This window comes from Pteropus vampyrus, unplaced genomic scaffold, assembly GCF_000151845.1.
Source record: "Pteropus vampyrus isolate Shadow unplaced genomic scaffold, Pvam_2.0 Scaffold1000005372, whole genome shotgun sequence".
In the NCBI taxonomy this organism is placed as follows: domain Eukaryota; kingdom Metazoa; phylum Chordata; class Mammalia; order Chiroptera; family Pteropodidae; genus Pteropus; species Pteropus vampyrus.
The window spans coordinates 2,491-15,369 of record NW_011919774.1 but is presented as its reverse complement, the minus strand read 5'-3'; the positions used below and the strand labels follow the sequence as shown (position 1 = coordinate 15,369).

Genomic DNA, 12,879 nt, shown 5'->3' with positions numbered 1-12,879 from the left:
GATGGTGGCTGAGGCCCTAGACAAGCCGAAGGGGACAGGCCCCAACAAAATGACCCGTGATTCTCGGTGTTGACAAACCAACTGAAATGCTGAGCGATAGCAAGTGTGTGAATCATTTTCATGTAGAAAGAAATCGTAACAGAGCATGTAAAATTAACTAGGTCTATATCCACACGGGTCAATCTAGAAATCGAAATAAAGCGAATAAAGCATATGCACCGGAAACTACCTTGATGGGGAGAATTTCAAAACTCGAGCAAGACTATAGTGTCCATGGAACCACCTTCTGAAGGAAAGACTGAGATCAAGGGTAGGAAACCTGAAAACCAACTTTAGGTCATGGGGAGTTAGGGATCAAAGGAGAGATGTTCGTTCCGTAGAGAGACCTTGCAACCGGCCTGCCACCTCTTCCGGCTTGAAAACTCACGAAGCGACGATGGCAAAAACATTCACCTGGATCAGATCTGAGGGAGGACCGTTTGCGTGACCGTCTCACTTTTTATGCACAGGACACTTTCGATCGTGGAAAGCCAGTGAAGACAGCCTAAATGGCCACGTGGCAATGCCTTAGGCGCGTTCCAATGCGTCCACCGGCTGGAACACGAGGCAACCTTTCGAAAACATACATCAAAAACAAAAAAATAAAACATTAGAGAAACGGAAAAAGGCTCCAGAGACATCTGAGTTGAAAGGGCAGGTGATAAAACGATTGCGCAGGGGGCACATTTCATTTCCAAATGTGTGCATGCCTCTATCCATCACATACGCCGAAACCTGAAGATAAACGCCATTTCGTCAACCTTGCTTGGATCGGCAGAGCGTGTCTCCAGGGGACTTGTGTTTTCTCCTATATATCAATTCCTGCAGCGAGTATATAGTCAATGGATCGGAAAAGCACAAGTCATGACGAATCTTTTCAGTAAGGAACATGGCAAAAGAACTGAGCTCTTAGCAGCAGTGTTCACCTGCAGACCAAAGAGGATTTGCGTTTGGTGTGCTTCTGCTGCCCTCCAGTGGAAGCACAGAAGAATGCATCGTGACTGTGGAGTAAAACATCACATCCAGGGCTGTTCCTTGAATATTGATAGATACTGCACCTACCTTAGGACTCAGAAATTAATCCGTGCCCATTAGAGAAAATTGAGAAAGCCCACAAAGGTACAAAGGAATAAAAAAAGACCCAGCAGCTCACTTTCCCAGGGACTCAGGACTGCGAGATCCTGAGCAGGGGACCTAGAAAGGGCAGGGTGCACGGGCTCTCTCCGAGTCAAGTCGCCCTTTCTGCTATGGGAGTGCTAACGCTGAACTTGCTTGTCATACTTGATTCGAGCTTACTTCACCTATCACCACGCTCCTTGGGCATACAAACGAACAAATCGATAAACAAAAATAAAGAAATGAACGAATGAGGAAATCAATCAATCGATCGATCGATCAATGGATAAAAAACGCTTGTAATTTCACCCCGTTCAAATCCTTGGGTCGCTTCAGGTTTGGGCTCTGATTTGTGGATCTCGGTTTCTTTTCTCTTTCCTCTTTCTCTTTTTATCGTTTTTCTTTGGCGATGCTAAAAACATGTTGCCACGAACACCTGTTCTACACGATGTAACATATCTCTGCATCTGTATCTGAGTCCATATCTTGGCGAAATTAGATGAATATTTCTACCGTGCAGATCCCAAACAGCGTTCTGCTCAGCGGCTGCAGGATGGATAGATCTAGTAGATAGTGTCGACTTGTCCTTCGGAAAGTTGTAGCACTTCATGTTTGGCAACCAACGCACGAGGACACGTTTCCCATCCGCGATCCGATCCTGCACACTAGCGGCTGTCAGCGATCACTTTCTTTTCACGCTGGGCAACTTGTAAGGTAGAAAATGATCGGCCGTGACCCTTTCGGTTTGCATTTCTTTGATTCTGAGTAAGGTTCCACATCTTCTTCCTGTCTGCTAGTCGTGTGTGTTTCCTCGTACCCCTCTGTGGACGTCCTCATTTTCGATTGCCTGTTTAACCGTTCGATTCTTAATTTTTGCATTTGGATTTTCCGCTCTGCCAGAATCGGGTACGTGAGACCTTTCTCGTGTCTGTTGCCAATATCCGCCTCAATGATCACTTTCTAACCCTTTACCTCTGTTTCTCATCTTTTGGGTTGGGTTCGATTTGATTTGGTTTGGGTGGCAGTGCTCTGGTTTGGATTTGTTTCGTCTTCCTTTGGCCGAGCAGGCCTTTCTCACTGTTCCATAGGACACAAAATTGTTAACTTGTTCCCTTCAGGGTCTGGATGCTGATCACGTCAGAAAGGAAACTTCATACAGCTGAGCCAAACAATGGGCGGCCGGAGGGTGTGGCCTAAAGAGGCCTGGAGGCGGGGGAAGTGGACGACGGGGCGGGGCCATGGCCTGAGCCGCCTCCAGGCCCAGAAACCTTTCCCAGGGCTGGCTGCCCTCGCCCCTTCCCTGGCTAACGGTTCCGCCCTTTCCCCAGCGGCTGGACACGCCCTCTCCCCGGAGACCCCTCGGGCCCCCGCGAACCAGCGGGGACCCTCTCCATGCGACTTCCCCAGCCCGATCTGCCCCGGACGGCCATCACCAAGCTGAACCCGGTGGCTCATCTCAACTGGCTTCCCCCGACACTGGACGCTGGACGCCGGGGACCGCGTCGTCCTCGCCCTGACCTGCTCCCGTTCCCGAGGCGGGCACACAGTCGTTTGGCGAGAAACGACTCTTCCATCCCGGGATACTCGACCTCACGCCGGCGACACTCGGGCCCGGTCGACGCGCCGTGCGGGGCTGTGGCGCGCGGCGCAGGCCGTTAACGGCATCCCCGTTAACGGCTGCCGTTAACGGCCTCTGCCCATCAGAAGCCAGCAGCACCCTGTGTTCGGGCCAAGCCCAAGTGTCCCCAGGCATCTCCCACTGACCACTGGGGCCCAGATCCGCACTGACAGGCACTGCTTCAGGACACGGGTGACCGAATAAAGGGATCCCGTTCAGCTGGTCACCGTGGTGACGCGGATGAAGCGGCACGAGGCCATTTTTCTCAGAGTCCAAACACACACGAGGTCGTTGGCGAAGGCCGACCGCGCTCTCCGTGCTCCACGCATCCTCACGCCTCTAGCGGAAACCACAGCCAAGCCATCCGCGCGCGGCGCGCTCCTGCCAGCCGGCCTGCGGCCCCGACACGCCGTCTGCGCCGGCGCTGCTCGCCACTGACGCCCCTTCGCCGAGGTCCGGTCACCCCGACCCGGGCATCTCGGCTCCTCCAACACCGGCTCCCCGCTCCCCGCTCCCCGTGCTCAGGGTCGGACGCTGGGCCAGGCCCCAGGCGGCCCGCACCCCGTGCACGTTTTCATCACAGCCGTGAGCGGGCGCCACGGACCGAGATCTTCCCGTGGGCCGGCACCGGCCCCCAGCACACACGCCTCATCTCACTCCGCCACAGCCCCGCCAGCTCATCCCGCTCTTAGCGAGGGATCTGAGGCCGAGCCACAGGTACCATTTGGCCACAGGTCCCAGCACTCGGAAGCCGCAGCGGCACGATTGCAAGCCAGCTCTTTCCGACTCCGAGTGGAGCCCTTCTGGGCCGAGCGACCTGGCCCGAGCGCCCCTCACACTGCGGTCCGTCGGCGGGTCAGCTGGCACGGGGACGAAGCTCCTCCCACCGGCCCGGGACCGCGGCTTCTCGGCGTCCCGGCGTCCTCTGCTCCCCCGCTCACACCTACTCGCACCAGGCAGACTCCCTCCTCGTCACCGGAAACTGGGAACCATCAAACCCCTTCCCAAATGCAGGACAGAACCGTCCTCATTACCATTCTTGGGCATTCTCAACTAGTGAAGTTCATTCGTCTGTTTTCAAGGAGGAGGAGGAGGAGGAGGAGGAGGACGAGGACGAGGAGGAGGACAGAAGGAGAAGACGCAGGTGGAAATTATGGGCAGGGATCCTTTCCAACGAGTCCAGGAGACAAGAAATTCGAATGGTGGCTGAGGCCCTAGACAAGCCGAAGGGGACAGGCCCCAACAAAAGACCCGTGATTCTCGGTGTTGACAAACCAACTGAAATGCTGAGCGATAGCAAGTGTGTGAATCATTTTCATGTAGAAAGAAATCGTAACAGAGCATGTAAAATTAACTAGGTCTATATCCACACGGGTCAATCTAGAAATCGAAATAAAGCGAATAAAGCATATGCACCGGAAACTACCTTGATGGGGAGAATTTCAAAACTCGAGCAAGACTATAGTGTCCATGGAACCACCTTCTGAAGGAAAGACTGAGATCAAGGGTAGGAAACCTGAAAACCAACTTTAGGTCATGGGGAGTTAGGGATCAAAGGAGAGATGTTCGTTCCGTAGAGAGACCTTGCAACCGGCCTGCCACCTCTTCCGGCTTGAAAACTCACGAAGCGACGATGGCAAAAACATTCACCTGGATCAGATCTGAGGGAGGACCGTTTGCGTGACCGTCTCACTTTTTATGCACAGGACACTTTCGATCGTGGAAAGCCAGTGAAGACAGCCTAAATGGCCACGTGGCAATGCCTTAGGCGCGTTCCAATGCGTCCACCGGCTGGAACACGAGGCAACCTTTCGAAAACATACATCAAAAACAAAAAAATAAAACATTAGAGAAACGGAAAAAGGCTCCAGAGACATCTGAGTTGAAAGGGCAGGTGATAAAACGATTGCGCAGGGGGCACATTTCATTTCCAAATGTGTGCATGCCTCTATCCATCACATACGCCTAAACCTGAAGATAAACGCCAGTTCTCAACCTTGCTTGGATCGGCAGAGCGTGTCCCCAGGGGACTTGTGTTTTCTCCTATATATCAATTCCTGCAGCGAGTATATAGTCAATGGATCGGAAAAGCACAAGTCATGACGAATCTTTTCAGTAAGGAACATGGCAAAAGAACTGAGCTCTTAGCAGCAGTGTTCACCTGCAGACCAAAGAGGATTTGCGTTTGGTGTGCTTCTGCTGCCCTCCAGTGGAAGCACAGAAGAATGCATCGTGACTGTGGAGTAAAACATCACATCCAGGGCTGTTCCTTGAATATTGATAGATACTGCACCTACCTTAGGACTCAGAATTAATCCGTGCCCATTAGAGAAAATTGAGAAAGCCCACAAAGGTACAAAGGAATAAAAAAAGACCCAGCAGCTCACTTTCCCAGGGACTCAGGACTGCGAGATCCTGAGCAGGGGACCTAGAAAGGGCAGGGTGCACGGGCTCTCTCCGAGTCAAGTCGCCCTTTCTGCTATTGGAGTGCTAACGCTGAACTTGCTTGTCATACTTGATTCGAGCTTACTTCACCTATCACCACTCTCCTTGGGCATACAAACGAACAAATCGATAAACAAAAATAAAGAAATGAACGAATGAGGAAATAATCAATCAATCGATCGATCGATCAATGGATAAAAAATGCTTGTAATTTCACCCCGTTCAAATCCTTGGGTCGCTTCAGGTTTGGGCTCTGATTTGTGGATCTCGGTTTCTTTTCTCTTTCCTCTTTCTCTTTTTATCGTTTTTCTTTGGCGATGCTAAAAACATGTTGCCACGAACACCTGTTCTACACGATGTAACATATCTCTGCATCTGTATCTGAGTCCATATCTTGGCGAAATTAGATGAACATTTCTACCGTGCAGATCCCAAACAGCGTTCTGCTCAGCGGCTGCAGGATGGATAGATCTAGTAGATAGTGTCGACTTGTCCTTCGGAAAGTTGTAGCACTTCATGTTTGGCAACCAACGCACGAGGACACGTTTCCCATCCGCGATCCGATCCTGCACACTAGCGGCTGTCAGCGATCACTTTCTTTTCACGCTGGGCAACTTGTAAGGTAGAAAATGATCGGCCGCGACCGTTTCGGTTTGCATTTCTTTGATTCTGAGTAAGGTTCCACATCTTCTTCCTGTCTGCTAGTCGTGTGTGTTTCCTCGTACCCCTCTGTGGACGTCCTCATTTTCGATTGCCTGTTTAACCGTTCGATTCTTAATTTTTGCATTTGGATTTTCCGCTCTGCCAGAATCGGGTACGTGAGACCTTTCTCCTGTCTGTTGCCAATATCCGCCTCAATGATCACTTTCTAACCCTTTACCTCTGTTTCTCATCTTTTGGGTTGGGTTCGATTTGATTTGGCTTGGGTGGCAGTGCTCTTGTTTGGATTTGTTTCGTCTTCCTTTGGCCGTGCAGGCCTTTCTCACTGTTCCATAGGACACAAAATTGTTAACCTGTTCCCTTCAGGGTCTGGATGCTGATCACGTCAGAAAGGAAACTTCATACAGCTGAGCCAAACAATGGGCGGCCGGAGGGTGTGGCCTAAAGAGGCCTGGAGGCGGGGGAAGTGGACGACGGGGCGGGGCCATGGCCTGAGCCGCCTCCAGGCCCAGAAACCTTTCCCAGGGCTGGCTGCCCTCGCCCCTTCCCTGGCTAACGGTTCCGCCCTTTCCCCAGCGGCTGGACACGCCCTCTCCCCGGAGACCCCTCGGGCCCCCGCGAACTAGCGGGGACCCTCTCCATGCGACTTCCCCGGCCCGATCTGCCCCGGACGGCCATCACCAAGCTGAACCCGGTGGCTCATCTCAACTGGCTTCCCCCGACACTGGCCGCTGGACGCCGGGGACCGCGTCGTCCTCGCCCTGACCTGCTCCCGTTCCTGAGGCGGGCACACAGTCGTTTGGCGAGAAACGACTCTTCCATCCCGGGATACTCGACCTCACGCCGGCGACACTCGGGCCCGGTCGACGCGCCGTGCGGGGCTGTGGCGCGCGGCGCAGGCCGTTAACGGCATCCCCGTTAACGGCTGCCGTTAACGGCCTCTGCCCATCAGAAGCCAGCAGCACCCTGTGTTCGGGCCAAGCCCAAGTGTCCCCAGGCATCTCCCACTGACCACTGGGGCCCAGATCCGCACTGACAGGCACTGCTTCAGGACACGGGTGACCGAATAAAGGGATCCCGTTCAGCTGGTCACCGTGGTGACGCGGATGAAGCGGCACGAGGCCATTTTTCTCAGAGTCCAAACACACACGAGGTCGTTGGCGAAGGCCGACCGCGCTCTCCGTGCTCCACGCATCCTCACGCCTCTAGCGGAAACCACAGCCAAGCCATCCGCGCGCGGCGCACTCCTGCCAGCCGGCCTGCGGCCCCGACACGCCGTCTGCGCCGGCGCTGCTCGCCACTGACGCCCCTTCGCCGAGGTCCGGTCACCCCGACCCGGGCATCTCGGCTCCTCCAACACCGGCTCCCCGCTCCCCGCTCCCCGTGCTCAGGGTCGGACGCTGGGCCAGGCCCCAGGCGGCCCGCACCCCGTGCACGTTTTCATCACAGCCGTGAGCGGGCGCCACGGACCGAGATCTTCCCGTGGGCCGGCACCGGCCCCCAGCACACACGCCTCATCTCACTCCGCCACAGCCCCGCCAGCTCATCCCGCTCTTAGCGAGGGATCTGAGGCCGAGCCGCAGGTACCATTTGGCCACAGGTCCCAGCACTCGGAAGCCGCAGCGGCACGATTGCAAGCCAGCTCTTTCCGACTCCGAGTGGAGCCCTTCTGGGCCGAGCGACCTGGCCCGAGCGCCCCTCACACTGCGGTCCGTCGGCGGGTCAGCTGGCACAGGGACGAAGCTCCTCCCACCGGCCCGGGACCGCGGCTTCTCGGCGTCCCGGCGTCCTCTGCTCCCCCGCTCACACCTACTCGCACCAGGCAGACTCCCTCCTCGTCACCGGAAACTGGGAACCATCAAACCCCTTCCCAAATGCAGGACAGAACCGTCCTCATTACCATTCTTGGGCATTCTCAACTAGTGAAGTTCATTCGTCTGTTTTCAAGGAGGAGGAGGAGGAGGAGGAAGAGGAGGAGGAGGAGGAGGAGGAGGAGGAGGAAGAGGACGAGGAGGAGGACAGAAGGAGAAGACGCAGGTGGAAATTATCGGCAGGGATCCTTTCCAACGAGTCCAGGAGACAAGAAATTCGAATGGTGGCTGAGGCCCTAGACAAGCCGAAGGGGACAGGCCCCAACAAAAGACCCGTGATTCTCGGTGTTGACAAACCAACTGAAATGCTGAGCGATAGCAAGTGTGTGAATCATTTTCATGTAGAAAGAAATCGTAACAGAGCATGTAAAATTAACTAGGTCTATATCCACACGGGTCAATCTAGAAATCGAAATAAAGCGAATAAAGCATATGCACCGGAAAACTACCTTGATGGGGAGAATTTCAATACTCGAGCAAGACTATAGTGTCCATGGAACCACCTTCTGAAGGAAAGACTGAGATCAAGGGTAGGAAACCTGAAAACCAACTTTAGGTCATGGGGAGTTAGGGATCAAAGGAGAGATGTTCGTTCCGTAGAGAGACCTTGCAACCGGCCTGCCACCTCTTCCGGCTTGAAAACTTACGAAGCGACGATGGCAAAAACACTCACCTGGATCAGATGTGAGGGAGGACCGCTTGCGTGACCGTCTCACTTTTTATGCACAGGACACTTTCGATCGTGGAAAGCCAGTGAAGACAGCCTAAATGGCCACGTGGCAATGCCTTAGGCGCGTTCCAATGCGTCCACCGGCTGGAACACGAGGCAACCTTTCGAAAACATACATCAAAAACAAAAAAAAAATAAAAAATTAGAGAAACGGAAAAAGGCTCCAGAGACATTTGAGTTGAAAGGGCAGGTGATAAAACGATTGCGCAGGGGGCACATTTCATTTCCAAATGTGTGCATGCCTCTATCCATCACATACGCCGAAACCTGAAGATAAACGCCAGTTCGTCAACCTTGCTTGGATCGGCAGAGCGTGTCTCCAGGGGACTTGTGTTTTCTCCTATATATCAATTCCTGCAGCGAGTATATAGTCAATGGATCGGAAAAGCACAAGTCATGACGAATCTTTTCAGTAAGGAACATGGCAAAAGAACTGAGCTCTTAGCAGCAGTGTTCACCTGCAGACCAAAGAGGATTTGCGTTTGGTGTGCTTCTGCTGCCCTCCAGTGGAAGCACAGAAGATGCATCGTGACTGTGGAGTAAAACATCACATCCAGGGCTGTTCCTTGAATATTGATAGATACTGCACCTACCTTAGGACTCAGAATTAATCCGTGCCCATTAGAGAAAATTGAGAAAGCCCACAAAGGTACAAAGGAATAAAAAAAGACCCAGCAGCTCACTTTCCCAGGGACTCAGGACTGCGAGATCCTGAGCAGGGGACCTAGAAAGGGCAGGGTGCACGGGCTCTCTCCGAGTCAAGTCGCCCTTTCTGCTATGGGAGTGCTAACGCTGAACGTGCTTGTCATACTTGATTCGAGCTTACTTCACCTATCACCACGCTCCTTGGGCATACAAACGAACAAATCGATAAACAAAAATAAAGAAATGAACGAATGAGGAAATCAATCAATCGATCGATCGATCAATGGATAAAAAATGCTTGTAATTTCACCCCGTTCAAATCCTTGGGTCGCTTCAGGTTTGGGCTCTGATTTGAGGATCTCGGTTTCTTTTCTCTTTCCTCTTTCTCTTTTTATCGTTTTTCTTTGGCGATGCTAAAATCATGTTGCCACGAACACCTGTTCTACACGATGTAACATATCTCTGCATCTGTATCTGAGTCCATATCTTGGCGAAATTAGATGAATATTTCTACCGTGCAGATCCCAAACAGCGTTCTGCTCAGCGGCTGCAGGATGGATAGATCTAGTAGATAGTGTCGACTTGTCCTTCGGAAAGTTGTAGCACTTCATGTTTGGCAACCAACGCACGAGGACACGTTTCCCATCCGCGATCCGATCCTGCACACTAGCGGCTGTCAGCGATCACTTTCTTTTCACGCTGGGCAACTTGTAAGGTAGAAAATGATCGGCCGTGACCGTTTCGGTTTGCATTTCTTTGATTCTGAGTAAGGTTCCACATCTTCTTCCTGTCTGCTAGTCGTGTGTGTTTCCTCGTACCCCTCTGTGGACGTCCTCATTTTCGATTGCCTGTTTAACCGTTCGATTCTTAATTTTTGCATTTGGATTTTCCGCTCTGCCAGAATCGGGTACGTGAGACCTTTCTCGTGTCTGTTGCCAATATCCGCCTCAATGATCACTTTCTAACCCTTTACCTCTGTTTCTCATCTTTTGGGTTGGGTTCGATTTGATTTGGTTTGGGTGGCAGTGCTCTGGTTTGGATTTGTTTCGTCTTCCTTTGGCCGTGCAGGCCTTTCTCACTGTTCCATAGGACACAAAATTGTTAACCTGTTCCCTTCAGGGTCTGGATGCTGATCACGTCAGAAAGGAAACTTCATACAGCTGAGCCAAACAATGGGCGGCCGGAGGGTGTGGCCTAAAGAGGCCTGGAGGCGGGGGAAGTGGACGACGGGGCGGGGCCATGGCCTGAGCCGCTTCCAGGCCCAGAAACCTTTCCCAGGGCTGGCTGCCCTCGCCCCTGCCCTGGCTAACGGTTCCGCCCTTTCCCCAGGGGCTGGACACGCCCTCTCCCCGGAGACCGCTCGGGGCCCCCGCGAACCAGCGGGGACCCTCTCCTTGCGACTTTCCCGGCCCGATCTGCCCCGGACGGCGATCACCAAGCTGAACCCGGTGGCTCATCTCAACTGGCTTCCCCCGACACTGGCCGCTGGACGCCGGGGACCGCGTCGTCCTCGCCCTGACCTGCTCCCGTTCCCGAGGCGGGCACACAGTCGTTTGGCGAGAAACGACTCTTCCATCCCGGGATACTCGACCTCACGCCGGCGACACTCGGGCCCGGTCGACGCGCCGTGCGGGGCTGTGGCGCGCGGCGCAGGCCGTTAACGGCATCCCCGTTAACGGCTGCCGTTAACGGCCTCTGCCCATCAGAAGCCAGCAGCACCCTGTGTTCGGGCCAAGCCCAAGTGTCCCCAGGCATCTCCCACTGACCACTGGGGCCCAGATCCGCACTGACAGGCACTGCTTCAGGACACGGGTGACCGAATAAAGGGATCCCGTTCAGCTGGTCACCGTGGTGACGCGGATGAAGCGGCACGAGGCCATTTTTCTCAGAGTCCAAACACACACGAGGTCGTTGGCGAAGGCCGACCGCGCTCTCCGTGCTCCACGCATCCTCACGCCTCTAGCGGAAACCACAGCCAAGCCATCCGCGCGCGGCGCGCTCCTGCCAGCCGGCCTGCGGCCCCGACACGCCGTCTGCGCCGGCGCTGCTCGCCACTGACGCCCCTTCGCCGAGGTCCGGTCACCCCGACCCGGGCATCTCGGCTCCTCCAACACCGGCTCCCCGCTCCCCGCTCCCCGCTCCCCGCTCCCCGTGCTCAGGGTCGGACGCTGGGCCAGGCCCCAGGCGGCCCGCACCCCGTGCACGTTTTCATCACAGCCGTGAGCGGGCGCCACGGACCCAGATCTTCCCGTGGGCCGGCACCGGCCCCCAGCACACACGCCTCATCTCACTCCGCCACAGCCCCGCCAGCTCATCCCGCTCTTAGCGAGGGATCTGAGGCCGAGCCGCAGGTACCATTTGGCCACAGGTCCCAGCACTCGGAAGCCGCAGCGGCACGATTGCAAGCCAGCTCTTTCCGACTCCGAGTGGAGCCCTTCTGGGCCGAGCGACCTGGCCCGAGCGCCCCTCACACTGCGGTCCGTCGGCGGGTCAGCTGGCACGGGGACGAAGCTCCTCCCACCGGCCCGGGACCGCGCCTTCTCGGCGTCCCGGCGTCCTCTGCTCCCCCGCTCACACCTACTCGCACCAGGCAGACTCCCTCCTCGTCACCGGAAACTGGGAACCATCAAACCCCTTCCCAAATGCAGGACAGAACCGTCCTCATTACCATTCTTGGGCACTCTCAACTAGTGAAATTCATTCGTCTGTTTTCAAGGAGGAGGAGGAGGAGGAGGAGGAGGTGGAGGAGGAGGAGGAAGAGGACGAGGAGGAGGACAGAAGGAGAAGACGCAGGTGGAAATTATGGGCAGGGATCCTTTCCAACGAGTCCAGGAGACAAGAAATTCGAATGGTGGCTGAGGCCCTAGACAAGCCGAAGGGGACAGGCCCCAACAAAAGACCCGTGATTCTCGGTGTTGACAAACCAACTGAAATGCTGAGCGACAGCAAGTGTGTGAATCATTTTCATGTAGAAAGAAATCGTAACAGAGCATGTAAAATTAACTAGGTCTATATCCACACGGGTCAATCTAGAAATCGAAATAAAGCGAATAAAGCATATGCACCGGAAACTACCTTGATGGGGAGAATTTCAAAACTCGAGCAAGACTATAGTGTCCATGGAACCACCTTCTGAAGGAAAGACTGAGATCAAGGGTAGGAAACCTGAAAACCAACTTTAGGTCATGGGGAGTTAGGGATCAAAGGAGAGATGTTCGTTCCGTAGAGAGACCTTGCAACCGGCCTGCCACCTCTTCCGGCTTGAAAACTTACGAAGCGACGATGGCAAAAACACTCACCTGGATCAGATCTGAGGGAGGACCACTTGCGTGACCGTCTCACTTTTTATGCACAGGACACTTTCGATCGTGGAAAGCCGGTGAAGACAGCCTAAATGGCCACGTGGCAATGCCTTAGGCGCGTTCCAATGCGTCCACCGGCTGGAACACGAGGCAACCTTTCGAAAACATACATCAAAAACAAAAAAAAATAAAAAATTAGAGAAACGGAAAAAGGCTCCAGAGACATCTGAGTTGAAAGGGCAGGTGATAAAACGATTGCGCAGGGGGCACATTTCATTTCCAAATGTGTGCATGCCTCTATCCATCACATACGCCGAAACCTGAAGATAAACGCCATTTCGTCAACCTTGCTTGGATCGGCAGAGCGTGTCTCCAGGGGACTTGTGTTTTCTCCTATATATCAATTCCTGCAGCGAGTATATAGTCAATGGATCGGAAAAGCACAAGGCATGA

At 54.2% G+C, this 12,879-nt stretch overlaps 1 long non-coding RNA gene across 1 annotated transcript; it reads right to left on the bottom strand.

Moving 5' to 3' along the window:
• Nucleotides 1-467: 467 nt before the first annotated feature.
• Nucleotides 468-12,577, bottom strand: LOC111735687. The gene is made up of 4 exons (XR_002778919.1): nt 12,424-12,577; nt 8,423-8,580; nt 4,424-4,581; nt 468-611 (listed from the first exon to the last, which is right to left on the bottom strand). It is a non-coding gene; the product is annotated as an uncharacterized LOC111735687 (long non-coding RNA).
• Nucleotides 12,578-12,879: the final 302 nt, after the last annotated feature.